Raw genomic sequence first — 15,870 nt, 5'->3', positions numbered from 1 at the left:
AACAGTGAAAGAACGGTCCTTCTGCAATTTGGTATAAACTATACCATATTTTTAACTATATTTAATCTTATTTTTTTTATTTCACAATTTTATCTTTCAGTAAAATGGCATATAACTTTTCTTTAACTACCTTTTGTTCTGAAAAATAATTGTTTTATCTTTTTCACCGAATATAATTGACTAATTTCCTCACTTAAAATATCATAAACATAATTATTTTAATTTTTAAATCATTCTTTTAGGATTGTGTTTTGTTTACAATTGCATTATTTAAAATTAAAAATATACGGATGCATGAACGTGAGAGCTTGTTTCCACTAGTTTTAATAATTAAAATTTAATATTGATATTAATTTTACTTTTATATTATTTTTTAAATAATATATATATATATATAGTGTACGTAATCTATAATTTAATGATATATTGAAAGTAATACTTGTCTTATTTAAATGGAAAGAAGTTATGTTTACAAAATACACTTCCATGTTAACCAAAATATGTTAAAAGATAATAAATGAAATAATTAATGCACATAATAAAATGTATCTTATACTATATTTATAGGGTTTTTTCTTGAGTGAGCGTGATCAATGTAGTTAAATATCTCAATAAATCTTTGGTTAACAAATTTGTTAATTATAATCTTAAATTTATCAATCTAGCCAATATTTTTTGTATGTAGGTCTTGATTGGTCGATCTGTAGTCGGTCAAACCATAATAATGCATGATAAAAAAGGTGCATCTAGGCATGGGTGACCGAGATGTCTTCGGATGTATATGGTACACTAGCTCTCTAGGCTTGATATGTTTATGCTCGAGTTTTCATGCTACCGCTATCGAGTTGGTATCTAGTGTCATCATGTCCAAAGAAAATTTGTATTTCTTTAATCTCATCCTATATATATAATAGCTACTAGACCTCAATGAGTGTGTTTATGAAGAGGTTTTAGTGATGAAGTGTTAGGCTTAGGGGTGACAACGGATCGAGTTAGGCATGGATAGTACCTACCCACTACCCAACCCGCAACAAAAAAAACTCTCGTGTTACCTGCCTCGTTACATGTTAAATATCCATTTAAAAATATCTGAGTTTTAAAAAATTCGTAGATACCCACAAATATTTTAAAAAGGAATATTTTATAAATTTTTAAAATAAAATCTAAATAAAATTACAAAAGGAAAATATAAAGTATAATATAAATTAAATTAAATTTTAACTTTAATTAAACTTAATGTAATAAATTATAAATTAAATTTTAATTTTCATTAAATTTAACTTAATAAAATATAAATTAAATTTTAATTTTAAATTTTTATGAGTAACAGATACTCGTAGGTACGAATAATATGATACCTGCATCGGACTTGTTTGTAAGTGGGAATAAAAATACCAGCTATATGCTACCCACGAGTATCAACTATCTGTGACATTTGGCCGTTAGATCTGAAGATATCTAAGCATTGGAATACAAAAGGTTGCTAGCATTTTATTATAAATAGAGAGCTCATTGGATTTAGTTAAGCACCTCGATTCTTGAGAACCTCTTCTGATATCAATTTTTCAATACTTTAGCATCAAGTAATCATAAGTATGTCTCATAATGGTTGTAATATGTGTTCTGGTAAGTGGTTAAGTAGTGGTAATAGTTAGGTTTTGTCGTCCTCCAATGCATCATCATCAAGGGCTCGAGGGGTAGTGTGAGAGGTAATTATAGAGGATAGGGAAGATCCTCCTAAATGTTACTAATGGGGAGCATTGGTGTCTTGAAGACAATAATTTTGATGACCCCTGTTGTCTTAAGTTTAAAAACACTTTTGTATGTTAGTCTACGAGGAAAGGGAACAAGAGCCCAGATGCAAACCGAACGGTGTATAACAGTTGAAGACCGAACGGTCACAAACAAATGAAGGCCAAACACAAGAAAAACACTAGCCAAACATAGTTGAAGACCGAATGGCGTTGAAACACAAGCTGAACACATGCCGAACACAGTTGAAGACCGAACGACATATAACAGATGAAAGTCGAACACAGTTGAAGGTTGAACACAGCTAAAAGGTCAAACGTCGTATAGTAGTTGAAAGCCAAACAAAACAGATAAACACAACACATGTACAAGGACCGAACGATCACTAACAGATGAAAGCCGAACAATATTAAGTCCAACCATTTCTGTAGAATAAAATGTTAAGAATTGGAAGGAGAGAGAAAAGACGAGGTCAGGCCAAACGGTGAAAAGCTGTGAGGAATCAGGCCGAACGGTCGAAAGCTGTGAGGAATCAGGCCGAATGATGGAAATCTGTAAGGAGTTTAGCCGAAAGGTGAAAGGCAGTAAGGAATTGAGTCGAACGACAAAAGGCGGTGAGGGCTCGAGCCGAACGGTGGAAGAAGGTGAAGAACTGGAACCGACCGATTGAAGAGTTAATATCCTAAATGTTCCAAGTCTCGTAGATAATCGATTATCACTTACAATAATCGATTATCACTGGCAGTTGGGAGATGTCTACTCAGTTTTTGCCTCTGCACGAACTTGGGCTTATAAATAGTATTTTCCACAGCTCTTAGAAAGTAACTTTTCATTTGAGAGTATTAGAGTTGTGTGCCTAAGAGAAGCTCTTTGAGAGTGAAAAGGGAACTTTGCGATTTTGAGGAAGTTCTCAAGTGCTAGTTCATGCTCATTGTCAAGTCTTGTGAATAGGAGAAGCTCGCGCTTTGTGTGTCAAAGGTCGAAGTGGTTCTCTTTAAGATGGCTAAGTAGTTCACTTCCGGTTCATTTGTCAAAGGAAGGTTATTTCAATTCTTATTTGTAGTTCATCTTATTGTAATTTGTGAACAATATTTTAGTGAAAAGGTTAATCACTATTTATAGTGATTAACGACTGGACGTAGAATCTTTTGATTCGAACCAGAATCAAAATCATTTGTGTGATTTTTCTACTCCGTACACTCTTTATATTTTCTGCACATAAACTATTTGATAAAACGTTTATAAGAAAAATTAAAGGAACCATTTTTTTAATCTACCGAACACGCTTTCTAATATTTTATTCCGCTGCGCGACTCGACAATACTGATTGCCGGTACCAACATTAAAGAAGTTGTTGAGAACAATTTACCTCTGAAGGGAGGTTATGAGTATATAAATCCTTCAGTTAAAAAATACTTTTCTAAGTGTTTCGGTTGCGAGGTCGAGTCACTATCAAACACCTTCACAATTTGCCCTAGACCGTCCGGTTAGGCTCCAAGATCTCTGACACTATGATTTCACCGCCCGGTCACGCTTAGAATCTCCCCCCTTCGAGTTGGGCGGGTAGGGACCTGTCAAAGGTGCTCCGACGCTTAAGTCAGAATATTATCCATACAATCAATTAAGAACAGTAATAAATGCACAATTAATAGAACCCACCTACCTCACACCTTTGACCTGTATTTATAGTTTTTTTTTGCCATGGACCTAGGTTAGCAGAATCTTAATCACGGCCTAATCCCGGCCCAATAGCTTTAATCGCACCTTACCTTAATTTCGTCTTAAATCACAGATTATGATTGGCCGGCCCATCCAATACCGTCCGGTTTGTCCAGTCAAGCCTTTCAAGACAATTTCTCGACCGTCCAGTCTACAGACCAAGGTGTTTTCTCGACCGTCCGGTCTACCAATCAAGGATCGGTAAGGACGAACCATGAGTGGTGTATCAAGACGACTAGATGGGCGCCCAACCCATCCAATATAGGCACCCCAAGCCCTAGGCAACGTAATTGATGTAGGGTTTTGATGTAGTCACCGCTCGCCTATATAGGAATGGAGTTTGGGTAGGTGAAGCGTCTCCAAATCTGGACCCGTGTAGGTGAAGTGTCTCCAAATCTGGACCGTTAGTCGTGGCCATCTTGAATGGTGGCGATGTGTTGGCGGTTTTCAAAATTTTTACTATAAATAGGATATGGGCTCTGTCCCTTTCACGTCTTCTCATTTCCTTTCCTTTAGATTTCCGAATTTCTTTTCCCCTAGGTAATAAATGGCCCTTGTCGACGTTGAGTCTTCGATGGAGTCGTCGGGCAGAGGCGGTGGCGGCGGTGCAGCGAGTGGTGGCGACACTCAACCTTCCTCTCCAACTTCAGTATCGTCGTCGTATCTCGAGAGGTCCATCCAGGGTGCCAACGTCCAGCCTGCGTCTCCTGTAGATAATAGCGGAGAGGATGTAGGGCCACCCTCCCCGGAGTTTGGGGGTGACAGGTGTTTTTTCGGCATCCCCATCCACTTGTTAAAGGAGGGCATTCCTGTTGATATTGTCCCTCTAGTACCGATGAGTGACTTGCTAGTCATACAGGGATACGACTAGGCGCCTCACGAAGTGAGTCTTCATGTGTCTGATTATTACACACGAAAATAGTTGAAGTGGATGATCGTTAATGCCAGGCACTCTACCGTCTGTCGTTAGTGTCAGGCACTCTACCGACAGTTGTAACAACACCTGGCGGATGATCGTGGTTAATTGGCCCTTTTCTTTGTCGGAGCTGAGTTTCGATAGCATGTCTGCCCGGGCATTCTCTTCGCGGGGCATGTGTTGGATTTCGACTTTGTAATCCGTCCGACATAGGACCCTTCGGGCTCCCATGTCCCTCGTCAACTCCAGTCCTGCTACAAAGGCTTCGTATTTTGCTTGATTGTTGGAAGTCCTAAATTTGAACACTAAAGAGTGCTCTAATAGGAAGCCGTTCGATCCTTCCAATACTATCCCCGCGCCGCACGTTGATCATCCTAACGCTCCATCAACATACAAATTCCACTCATCGCCGACCGCCATGGGTAACTCTACTGCAAAATCAGCCAATTGTTGACCCTTAATCTTCCCCTGGTGTCGGTCGATTCATGACCGGTGGGTTCATCAGGATCAATTTGACATCCTGGAATGCCTTTTCACAGTCGGCGTCCCATTTATCCGCAAACGCTTTCTTCAACCTCCTCAGGACGGGGCGAACACGCTCAGCCAGCCTTGGGATGAACCGTGACAGAGTTGTGAGATGTCCCACTAGTCTTTTGACCTCCTTCAACGTGTTCGGACTTTGCATGTACAAAACGGCTGCGCACTTGTCTAGGTTGGCCTTGACACCTCGAGTAGTAAGCATGAACCCAAGGAATTTTCCTGCCGCCACCCCAAAACTGCACTTCACTAGGTTCAGCCTCATCCCATACCTCTTGACCTACCTGAAGACCTCATCGAGATCTTTTAGGTGTTGGTGTCCGTCAACCGATCGGACCACCATGTCATCTACATAGACATCCATGCACTTGCCGATTTGATCTGCGAAGATTCTGTCCATTGGGCGCTGATACGTGACTCCGGCGTTCTTCAAACTGAAAGGCATGACTTCATAGCAAAAGTTAGCCTTGTCGGCCATAAACGCGGTCTTCTCCCGGTCGGGTGCGTAGATAGGAATCTGGTTGTACCCAGAGTATGCATCTAAGAAACTAAGTATTTTGTGGCCGGACGCCCCGTCGACGAGGGCATCAATATTGGGTAGCGGATGGGAGTCCTTGGGGCAAGCTTTATTTAGATCCGTGTAGTTGGTGCACATATGCCATTTACCACTGGTCTTTTTGACCATGAACATGTTAGCGAGCCAGGTGGTGTACGTCACTTCCCTGACGAATCCGACTTCTTTCAACTTGCTCACCTCTTCTTCCACCGCTCTCCTCTTCTCCTCCCCCATTCGCCTCTTCTTCTGGGCGACTGACCGGGTCTCCTTGAATAATGATAGCTTGTGTGACATAATCGAGGGGTGAATTCCCGACGTGTCGACGATCGTCCATGCAAATAAGTCCCTATTGCGCCACAAGACGGACCTGATTTCCTTCTCCATCTGCGTGTCTAACCCCTTAGCCATAGTTGTGGTCTGGGAGCTGTCCTTTCCAACTACAATCGGTTGTGTTTCCCCTAATGACTCTTGTCGGTCTTTGGTGTTTGTCCTCGGGTCGAGATTCGCCATGGCCACTTCTGACCGATTGATTTTTCTCCTGGTTGTCCGAGGATACATCTTCAGGCCAGTCGCACAACATTCCCTTGTTGTTCTTTGGTCCGCTCGGACAGTGCAAATTATCCATTTTCTGGACAGGTACTTTAGGGTGAGATGTGGGGTTGATATGATAGCCCCAAAGGCATTTAAGCACGGTCGTCCTAGGAGAACATTGTACGAAGTGTTGGCTTCTACAAATAGAAAGCGCACCCATTTCTCTTCACTATCCCGTCCGGTCCCCAAGCGAACGCAGGTTCACATATCCCCTGGTGTCTACTCTCTCTCCCGCAAACCCCATTATTTGTTCGTTATAAGGGACGATCAAGTCCTCCGTAACATCCATCTGCTGAAATGTCTTCCAGTAGAGGAGGTTCACCGAACTCCCTTGATCCACCAACACTTTAATGACGCCATAGCGGGCTATCTTCGCGGTGATTACCATGGGATCATCGTGATCAGGGTCAGGGCCGTGGAAATCCTCATCTGTAAAGGTAATGGGCGGCATGATTCTCTTAGGCCTGTCCACTGCGTGGACGGGCCGTAACGCTCGGATGTGGCGCTTACGCACGGAGGACGATGAACCTCCCGTAAACCCCCGCCCCCCCAAGATTGTGTTAATATGCCCCCGCAAAGGGCAGTAGACGCTTCTCTCGCGTCTTCTACTTCTCCGTCGCTCGGATCCAGAGCAGTCATTCCAACTATATCTTGGTCTTTCGCTCTCGTACGACATTCGCGGGCTTCGCCGTCGTGGGATGCGTGGTCGTTGTATTGGGACCTCGGGACGGTTGATTTTCACGTACTTCTTCAGTTGTCTCGCCCGGATCAGTTCTTCTATTTTATCCCTTAGATTTACACACTCTTCAGTAGTATGACCCATGTTTTGGTGATAAAGACAATGCTTATTTCCATCTACCCCGGCTGGTTTAGTAGGTCGGTGCTTAGGGCATCTTGCAATATCTTGGCGTGAGGAGCGTTCAGGAGTGTATACTGCGGGAACCTCGGCCCTTTGGGCGGTTCTCTCTACTTGGCCCCTCCGGGCCTGCTTGAATGGTTGTCCAGTTTCTTGTCGTCCGTCTTCTCGCCCCGAGCCTCCTGATTTTCCTTCTTATAGGAGAGCTTCATCTCGTCTGTCGCCCATTCACGTAGCTCCTCCATGGTCTTCGGGGCTCGCCGGAAGACACTGTCTTTGATCGGCCCTAGCTTAAGGGCCGTCAAGATGTATTGCAAGGCGAACTCGGGGTTAAGGCCCTTCGCCCGCCTGATGAGTTTTCTGATAACGATCCATGAATCCCTTCAACGTTTCCTCCTTCCCGTGTCTAAGGTTTACTAAGTCGAAGATGGTAGTGTCCTGAACACTGCTGCCAACGAACTGACAGATGAATATGCGTTGTAGACCTTCAAAATTTTCGATGGAATTGGGGGGCAGCGAGTTGAACCACTCCAACGCCTTTCCTTCCAGTGACAAGGAAAACGCCCGACACCATATGGCGTCGTCCCCCGTTCGGAACGCCATGGTGTTAGTGAAAGTCTTGACATGAGCTTCTGGGTCGGTTGTGCCATCATATACTTTGAACTGAGGGGGAACGAATTGCTCGAATATATGGACATCCATAATGGCCCGGAGAAAAGGTAAGAGAACAGACGAACTTTCGGCTTTCACTACTAGTTGCTTGTTCATCGCGGTGCTCTTAGCCTGAACGGCTTTTGATTTGCTTTCCCCCGCCTCCGTATCCGTAGGCTTCCACGTTGGGTCTGGTATGCTACTACGCTCGGTCCATTCCCCTTGGGTAGTCTTACCGCGCTTCCCTTCCGCCTTTTCGCCAGCTTTGGATCCCTTGTCGTTAGCCAATCGAACAGCACATTCCGCTCGAACGGTCGCCATGTCCTCCTCATGGCGCTGCTGCATCTCCTCCATCTTCTGTTGCAACATCTTGATCATTTCAACTAGATCTTCTACAATCATATTTCTCGTGGTCACCATTGGGTATCAAGTCACTCGGCCCCACGGTGGGCGCCAAAATGTTTCGATTGCGAGGTCGAGTCACTATCAAACACCTTCACAATTTGCCCTAGACCGTTTGGTTTGGCTCCAAGATCTCTGACACTCTGATTTCACCGCCCGGTCACGCTTAAAATCTCCCTCCTTCAAGCCGAGCGGGTGGGGACTTGTCAATGGTGCTCCGACGCTCAAGTCAGAATACTATTTGTACAATCAATTCGGAACAGTAATAAATGCGCAGTTAATAGAACTCACCTACCTCACACCTTTGACCTGTATTTATAGTTTTTGTCATGGGCCTAGGGTTAGCAGAATCTTAATCACGGCTTAATCCCAGCCCAATAGCTTTAATCGCACCTTACCTTAATTTCGTCTTAAATCACTGATTATGATTGGCCGACCCATCTAGTACCGTCCGGTTTGTCCAGTTAAGCCTTTCAAGACAATTTCTTGACCATCCGGTCTACAGACCAAGGTGTTTTCTCGACCGTTCAGTCTACCAATCAAGGATCGGTAAAGACGAACCATGAGTGGTGTATCAAAATGATCAGATGTAAGTTTAAGTGGTTGTCCATCCTAAACTTTTGGCTCAATAGTATTTATATATATATATATATATATATATATATATATATATATATGTTTGAGAATGAAAATCTAGAGAATATGGTATCGTTTAGGATAGCTTAATGCCATACACAATATATGTCATGACCGATAAAGGTACGAAGAAGACTTATTCTATGTGTATATATGGTCTTTTTTACTAAATTTCATGTTTCACTAATTTTTGACAATTTCATCATGATTGTTATTCGTCTTCTATTTTCTTCATTTCTACCTTACCATCAAAGATTTCTCATTAAAATAAGTTTATTGATTTTGAAGTGTATTTGGAATGACATATGACTTGTTAATTTGAATACACGAAATTACTTTCATCATAAAGATAACAACTGATATTATTCTTTGGCCTTATAAAATTTGGAAGTCATGTATTTGTTTTTGGAGGTCTTTAGTTTTTTAGAAATTGACTTGGACAAATTATTTGTGGATTTTAATCTTTAGAAGATTAGGACCCAACTATATATGTTCTATTCTGTATATCTATATATGCTGTTTATGTTCAAAACATATGAAAAGGATTCATCATCTATTAACTCTTTGGGTGCACGATTGCCGTGCAACTTTTTGAAATTGGTTTCAAGGCATGATTACTTTATAATAATTCTATTATTTTCGCTTTTCAGGTTTTTTATAATTCAGAAAGTACACAAGTTCAAGATATCCGTTCGGTGACTTTTAATATTTGTTTTAGATATTTGAGAAACGAGAAATTCTAAAAAAATTTAGTAACTTTATTAATGTAATTTCTATAAAGAACCTTATTATAATATTAACTTTCGCAAATGTAGTTAGTCATACAAGTAGTAATTGATAAGCTAGAGTATATTTTTCTAAGGAATTTGTACAAAGTTAATAATACAATCAATAATTAATTTAGACAATTATGCATAATTAAAAACAACTTTTAAAGTTTAACAACGTTCAGAAGATAGAAAAGATTAAAAATGACATATGTTTGAGGGTGTATGGTTGAGGTCAATTTCCACAGGTAATATTGTAGTTCAAGGTATCCAAATGTTGTCCTTTACTACCAATTCATTGTAGCCATTCATTAAATCTCGTTTGGAAAACACTTCTAGAAGATGCTTTGATGTTAAAGTCAATTCAAGTTTTATAGTTTGGAAATTAAATGTGTATTAAATGCAATCACCTACCTCCTTAACTTAAACCTATATTTCTGGATTTCAAAGTGAGCCTTTGATTAGTGGTTGCCTAATTATGACCCAATTGGTAGTAATTACACTTTATCTTAAATTGTCTATGATTAGAGTTAATGTCCTTACGGACTGGACACTTAGTTTTTCTCTTGGTTATTTGGTCTTCAGGTACTTGATGTTGACAGTCCAGACTGCACAGTCATACGATACACAAGCCTTCTAACTCCGAGTCTGCTATGGTGGGTGAAGGCTGTAAGACCCGAGAAAAATGTAGTAAATAGGGAATTAAGTGATTTGAGTTTTGAATGTTATTGTTTGTAATTGGTGTGACATTTAGGTGTTTCTTAGAATTATAATTGTTATGTTAATTATTTCATGATATTATTAATAAAGGGCAACACATGATTGGTATGTTGGCAATTGGGTGATTTGTGTGTGTGTGATATTATCAATGTGATGTGTTGGCTTCTTAATGGAAGAGTGGTTTAGGATTTAATGAGTGTGAGTTTAATTCTAGGAAAATAGGGAGTTAAAGGAAACCTTTTTTTTATTTGTATTTTTAGGGGAAAAATAGTCTTTTAACTTTATTTAATTGGTCTAGAAATTAAATAAGTGGGTGTAGGAAGTAAAAGAATTTGAATTAAATAAAATAAAACAAAAGGCTAGATAACATGAGATAGAAGGGAATTAAAGATTTAGATAGATTTGGTTTTTAAAATATATTATAATAAGTGATAAAATATTAGAGATATAGTTGGATTGATTTATAAATATTAAGATAGAGAGAAAATGGTATATGTGTGTTTAGAAACCTTAGAAACTCTAGATTAAAGAGAGAAGCATAAGAGAGAGACGTTTGGGAGAGAAGAGAAAGAGCCACAGAAAACTCTTAGTGCAAATGAAGATTAATGGTATTTTGGAATTGTAGATAAAACCTTACGATTGATCAAGGTAGGGGAAGCTTACCTACGTTTTTTGTTTGTTGTATGTCATGTATTTTATATTATCTTGATTGGTTAATTCTGGATTTGATGCATGCGTGCATAATTATGAATATGAGTATCTATGGTTATGGTTAGGAAAGGGTTTGTGTATGCATGGGGATAGGGTTTATGTTATATTCTGTTGGGTTTTCCTATGAATGTATGTATGGTTCTATTGGGTTATCCCATTTTAGGGTTTGATGCTAAGGGGGAACAAAATTATGATAATTGGGTTTTACCATCAAGCATATGACATAAATATGGTATGATAAACATGTTCAAAGTTTTTGGGTTGTTTGGGTTTTGAAATCTACATGATGATGGATTTTGGATGATTCTTTTGATATATTGTATGCATATGAGTGCGAATCTATGTATATATGAGAGGTATATGCATGTATTGTAACGCCCCAATTTTCAGGGTGTCACAAGTTATTCAAAAACCGGTAAATTTCAAACTTTAACATAGCGCGAAAACGTATTTTTAAAAACCTTAACATTTAAACGACATAAATATTCAAAACATAATAGTTCGAAAACAATTGTCTAATGAAATAGTGAAGGAAATAAAATAACTTCAATTATATTTTCTTAAAGTTCAAACGTAATAACTTTAAATAAAAATCTCAAGTCTATCCCCGTCATCTCTTGAATCGATCATGCTTCAACATCATCTGCAACATGATGTGCTCACGTATAACACATTATACGACCATCGCCAATAATATCATTCACAATACACAAACACAAACATGTATGGGGTAAGCTACCGATAAAACAATCATAATAATTGTAGAAATGGATAGGCCTTATTTTCCAACCAAGATGGGGGTTGAATTGGTTTGTATTAAAAAATATGTTCTTTTAAAAACCTTTAAAAGTCTTTTTCACTTTCTTGAAACATAAGCAAATAAAGATTGTAATGCAATAAAAGAGATAAGGTATAGAAAGACAATCACCAAGATTTTTATACTGGTTCGGCCTTAATGCCTACATCCAGTCCCTTTCAATCAACCTGAGATTGAAAGTCACTTCACTATAAAGATTGAGTTATACAACAAGAATCACATAGACCCTCTCTCAACGTAATCTCCTCTCCAACTCCAAATCTAATATAGAAGAATATAACACAGAAAGATCAATCCTTTTTTTGCATAAACCCTTTACGACACCTCTCAAAGAAACTAGAACCTTAGGTTCTCTTTCTGGCCATCGGCAACAGGGAAACCACAATCCACAGATTGCAAAATCAACACTGATCGGATTTCGAACACCTCAAAGTGCATATGATGATCAGCAAACGAAAGCACACAGAAATTCCTTTAAGAATCCTTTGAATCTTCCAAACTAAACGCTTCTTGATTCTTGGAGAATGAGCACTCTTGCAAAATCTTATCTTAACTCACTTTGTCAGATATTAAAGATCAAATGTTCAAAATTTATCAATGTAGAGAGCTATGCATCAATATATAGTTTTCTCAAGTCTGACGCATATTAATCGATTTCAATATTAATGTAATCGGTTAAGCAATTTACACTGCTATACCAGAATTACATTAAAACAGATTTAATAGATTACGCATTTAATGTAATCAATTTCAAAATTAATATAATTCAAAACAATTCAAAATATGATCGTTATGTTAGTTAAGACTTATCATGAAAACAGTTTTCAGTGTGCACGGGATTTAACCGACTAAGAAAACTGTGTAATCAGTTAAGTATAACACTTAAGCAATTTTGAAAACATTTTCATTTGAAAACACATCAATGCACTCAACAAATAGGTGTAAGTAAAGGCACGAGTTTTAATCAATTAAACATATAATGTAATCGGTTAAAACTTGCAATTTGCCATAGTTTAAGCATTCACTAATATCTGATGAATCTAACTAATTACATAAACACTGTAATCGATTACTTCATTCAGCTATTTTTCGTGCAAAGAGTTTTATCATTGAAAACCATGAATATGCATACCACATATATAAATTCATGTATAACCACAATAAGTATGCAAACCAAATAGTTCAAGCACAAACAAACATGTAAATGCAACTTTGCATATTAAAACGTTTTTGTTGTTGTGCAAGAAACTTATTAAAACATTTATATTGTTATCATCATAAAAAACACAAGGGTTTGGGTTTAGCTTTCATATAGCTTCCTCTATCAACAATAATAATAAGATAGAAACACATTGAATATATCAACCATAAACCACCCCATACCTAACAATAATAACAACAAAATTCCTAATCCTCTAACATAACAACTTAATCAAAATGAATTACCTAATTCTCGATCCTTGATCTTCAATCCTCGATCCTTGAACCTTTATGCCATCACTAACATCTCACAAATAGACCCTTGTCTATCCACTCATTAACACCTATGCTAACTACTTGCTTTAACCATTATAGTAACATCGCTATCAACATAGCATCACTTGAAAAATCTCAAATACCATGATCATCATCATAGATACACCACCATCATAACTATCCTAGTCATGAACAACACCATGAGCATCATCGTACCATAACACCATGGTGGAAAGAACCAGTCACACTCTTGTACCCTACCTCACCGACTGTAGTCGCTCCTACAATCCAATTTGTAGATTCTTCGTAAAGATACGCTCGAGTAGTCCTGCAATCCAGTTGGGGAACATGTAATCCTACCACACAAGGACAGGGAAGACACCTTCACCTTCACATAAGGAAGATTCAATACTCATACTACCCTTCCTATGCACACAAGGAAAAAGGAAGCACTTATTTGCAGATAACACCAGGATTTATTAGGTACAACAATTAGACTTATCTTCCATTCTCATGCTCATCAATCACATACTCAGGTATATCCCAACACTCACTCATGCTCCAATCTCAATCGCAAGTTAAACCTGGCCCTAAACATAACCATTAATCTCATTATCTGATTATCATCACATTCCAAAGCTCCTCAAGATTGGTCCACATTCATTCTTCATCAAAATTGCATTATTTTCACTAAAAATACTTTGGGATAATCGATTATCATAAGTGATAATCAATTATTTCCAAAAACACACACATGTACACAAAACACACTGTGATAATCAATTATCACTAAGGATAATCGATTATCTTAGTGTTTCTACACAGCAAATCACCAGAATTCTTATCACAAATAATATCTTTAAGGCTTAATACCCTATTTTGTCCCCAGTTTCGCTCGCAAATGTCAACTTAGTCCATCCTTTAAAAAATGCGTTAATTACGTCCTCACTTAATAAAATTTGCATCAATGAAATCCCTTCCGTTAAATCCGTACAAACGGCGTTAATTATTTTGCATCAAGATAATTAACGCCGTTTGTACGGATTTAACAGAAGGGATTCAATTGATGCAAATTTTATTAAGTGAGGACGTAATTGACGCATTTTTTAAAGGATGGACTAATTTGACATTTTCGGGCGAAATTTGGGACAAAATAGGGTATTAAGCCTATCTTTAATAATTTTCTCGTAAAATATAAATTCCTTAACAATAATTTAAACAAATTAAAGAGCAAGGAAGAGAGAAAATTGCATAGGTGATTTTTATACTGGTTCGGACCACACAAATCCTACGTCCAGTTCTTAATCTCAAATGAGAATGAATGCTTCACTATAAAAAACCAACAAACTGTTACAATCACAAAGAAAATAACACAGTTTAAGGTTAGAACACCTCTCTTGTTACCACAAGAGATGAACACCTCCTCCGAATGCTTCACGAAGGATGAACACCTCCTTTGAATTTTCACAAAGGATCACAAGCTTTACCTCAACAACAACAATAACACTCAATCACAACTCGTGTGAAAGTTCTCGCTCTATGCCAACACCAAGTTCTCAAAGCTAATGCACAAGGGTTACACAAACCCTAGAACACTTATCACAACACACAACAGATAAGAATTTCGAATACAAACTATTTCGTATGTTAGAATGAGAGACTTAATCCAATTTATAGAGATCTAACTCAAGGATACCTCCAAAAATTCGTTGTCAGCTATTTAATGTGTGATAATTGACTATCCACTTATGCTAATGAATTATGCATTTAATGAATGTACAACAGTCAAAAACTTGCTTAAAAATTCTCATAATTACTCATGATAATCGATTATGGCAAGTCATAATCGATTATTGATAATCAATTATTATAAGTTGATAATCAATTATCTTGAGTATAAAATGAGGTTTTCTGATTCAAAACAAATTTTATCGCAACATAAGACAACCAATGCATAAAATCAAAGATAAACCACACCCTATACATAAATCTACTAAATTACAAAAGCTTTAACACAAAATAAGTCTTCATGAAGATCTTCTTGCAACAAGAGCACTTGAAACTTGACTTTGAGACCTCATCAAAACTTCTTCTCTTCTGCTTTATGATAACAATCTCCCCATTTTTTATGATGATAAGAGAACTCTTTTATTTATTTGATTTAAAGCCTTTTTTAACCTGTACTAATCTGTAACTCTTACATAACCTAAAGAAAAGGGATTAGTAGACAGAGATAACTATAATTACGGTTTTTAAATATATTTCTTCCCCTTTTTTATCATTATTAAAAAGCGCTATGTATGATTAAAAAAACTTCTCCCCCTAAATTAGAGAACTCCCCTTTAATAAAGCCATAAAAAAAATAAGACAAGATAAACATTAAGGAAAATTTTCATTAAGGGAAATAAAACATAACATAGAAGAGATACAAATGCAAATGAGATGCATGAGGGATGACTAAAACTCATCACGATTGTCATCATCTTCAGGTTGAACTAAGTTCTCTAATGCATCGACCCTACCATTTATACTCACAAGGAGAGAGCGTACTTCCTCATGCCTATAGGCTTGAAGAAGTCACTTGTCGGATAATTGCCTAAAGAAACTCTCTAAGGAATAAGAATGACTGACTTAAGGTGGTGTAGATGATCCCACTTCATCCTAGATATCCTTCATCTACTGGTCTTCGTTTTCATCTTCTGGGTTCCCCACATCATCACGATGGACGTAGGTATTTCCTTTCAAGATGAAACCCCTCTAGCA

Source organism: Vigna angularis, chromosome 6 (genome assembly GCF_016808095.1).
Source record: "Vigna angularis cultivar LongXiaoDou No.4 chromosome 6, ASM1680809v1, whole genome shotgun sequence".
In the NCBI taxonomy this organism is placed as follows: Eukaryota; Viridiplantae; Streptophyta; class Magnoliopsida; order Fabales; family Fabaceae; genus Vigna; species Vigna angularis.
The sequence above is the reverse complement of the archived record's forward strand: the minus strand, read 5'-3'. Positions refer to the sequence as shown.